This window comes from Onychostruthus taczanowskii, unplaced genomic scaffold, assembly GCF_017590055.1.
Source record: "Onychostruthus taczanowskii isolate IOZ18803 unplaced genomic scaffold, ASM1759005v1 scaffold84, whole genome shotgun sequence".
NCBI lineage: Eukaryota > Metazoa > Chordata > Aves > Passeriformes > Passeridae > Onychostruthus > Onychostruthus taczanowskii.
The window spans coordinates 3,483,572-3,485,876 of record NW_024506332.1 but is presented as its reverse complement, the minus strand read 5'-3'; positions in this window follow the sequence as shown (position 1 = coordinate 3,485,876).

Genomic DNA, 2,305 nt, shown 5'->3' with positions numbered 1-2,305 from the left:
TGATGCCCTTCATGCCTGGCATCTCCTCTTTTGAGAGGTTCCTTCTTGAGGGTCCAGATGCTGAAACAGTGCAGTGGGTCAGGACAGATTTCTGTGTTGGATTTTGAGCATGGATTGTCCCTGGCCAGTCCTCCTTAACAGCCTTTGCCCACAGCCACAGTCTTGGTTCTGGGTCCTCTGGAAACGATTGAGGGCAGAGCTGGCACTTCCCGGGTGGCAGCACTTCTTCCATTGTGGTAGGGATTTTTCAGAAGCTTTGGGGAAATCACTGATTCCCTTCAAAATGAAAAGTCTTCTTCTCCTTGGCTTTTCAGTCTCAGCAGATTCCCGGTGGTGAGGGCAACACACAAGTCATCATTGCTGGCCAGTCCCAAATTGTGACCATCAACAGGCAATGGCGTGTGGCCATCATTGAGAAAAAGGCTGGCATTGGGTCCTGGAAAACCATCTGGAACTACAACACGGTGAGTGGCAGTGAAGGTGCTTTGTTCACAAAATGTACGAGGAGACTGACTCCTGGTAGAGCTGGCCAGGGGATGGGGCTTGTTTCTTTCTTCTTACCCTGTTGAGTGTGCAGCTTTGGGTAGGAACACTTAGATTTTGATTCTATTTTTAAATGGGCTTTCTCCAAATCCAATGCTAGACAGACTAAAGTGCGAGTTCTCAATACCTTTATTTCACAGGGTGTCATTGCAACCAAAGTCACTCAACAGAACGCCTGCTACATTTCCACCATGAACAGAAATGAGATGCCCAGCTTCAATAATCTGGCCCACCTGGCACAAGAGAGCAAGGTAAGAGTCCAGGGGACCTGGCATTTGTTTCTCTTGGGGAAGGTCCAATGAACAATTGCTGCTCTTCCACCTTGAGTCAGACAGAAACCCAGGGGCTTTAGCAGTTATAGAGAGGGTTCAACATCTTTGCAGATCAGGACTGGAACAGGGTGGTGTCACAGCTCCCTATAAGTGACCCATAGCAAACCCTTATAGCCCCTTCCTGGGAAGCCAGAGGAGGCTTAAATTAGGGCCCAGAGTGTTTCAGCTCACACTGGCCTCCTGTGTAATGCCCAGTCAATCAAAAGTGCCACCCTAAGCGTCACCAGCTGTCCTTCAGGGCAGAGCTGACTGACAATTTGAATGGCAGCCAAGGTCTTAGGCATCAGCTCATGGGGTTTTGTTTCTTCATTTCTTGCTTCCCAAGGAGTCCAAGTCAATCTGGGATCATGCATTACCCTCGATGTCCTGGGAGTTGTGGATCTGAAGTACTGCACTGGCAATGGCAATGGACAAGTGAGAAAACCTTACCCTTCCCTTTCTTGAACCAAATTTGGGGGGAGGGTTTCCGAGCTGCTGCCCAAAGCCAACCCTGATGCCCTTCATGACAGGCATCTCCTCTTTTGTGAGGTTCCTTCTTGAGGGTGCAGATGCTGAAACAGAGCCATGGGTGAGCAGAGATTTCCATCCATGATGTTGAACATGGATTAATTGTGGCCAGCCCTCTTGCACTGATCAATTTCTGAATGGCACGGATGGCAGCTGTCAGATGCAGCATGGGTTCACTGAATTCCCAGAAAGAATTCTTACGGTCTCTGTGCAAATCCACAGCCTTGGTTCTGGGTCCTTTGGAAAAGAATGAGGGCCATGGCAGAACTCCCCAGCAGGCAGCACTTCTTCCATTGTGGCAGGGACTTTTCTGTAGCTTTGATGACATCACTGACTCTTTCTTCGAAGAAGACATGTCTTCTTTCCCTTTTGCCTGGCATCTTCTCTTTTGAGAGGATCCTGCTTGAGGGTGCAGATGCTGAAAGAGAGGAATGAGTGAGCACTGAAACATCTTCTTTCCCTTGGCTTTTTAGTCTCAGCAGATTCCTGGTGGCATCTTCAACAACACGCAAGGCGGCATCTTCAACAACACACAAGTGATCATTGGTGGCCAGTCCCAAATTGTGACCATCAACAGGCAATGGCGTGTGGCAATCATTGAGCAAAGGAGCTTCAGCGGGTCCTGGAAAACCATCTGGAACTACAACACGGTGAGTGGCAGGGATGGGACTGCTTCAAAAAAATCCAAGGCGTCTGGCTGCTGGTACAGCTGGCCCAGGTGATTGTTTCTTCATTCTGGCCATGTTGAGTGCACAATTTCAAGTAGGAACTTCCTGCACTCATTCCGGTTTTCAGAAAAGGTCTTTACAATTCCAAGGCTTGAAAGACTGAAGTGTGAGTGCTAAAAACTTCTATTTCACAGGGCGTCATTGCAACCAAAGTCACTCAACAGAACGCCTGCTACATTTCCACCATGAACAGAA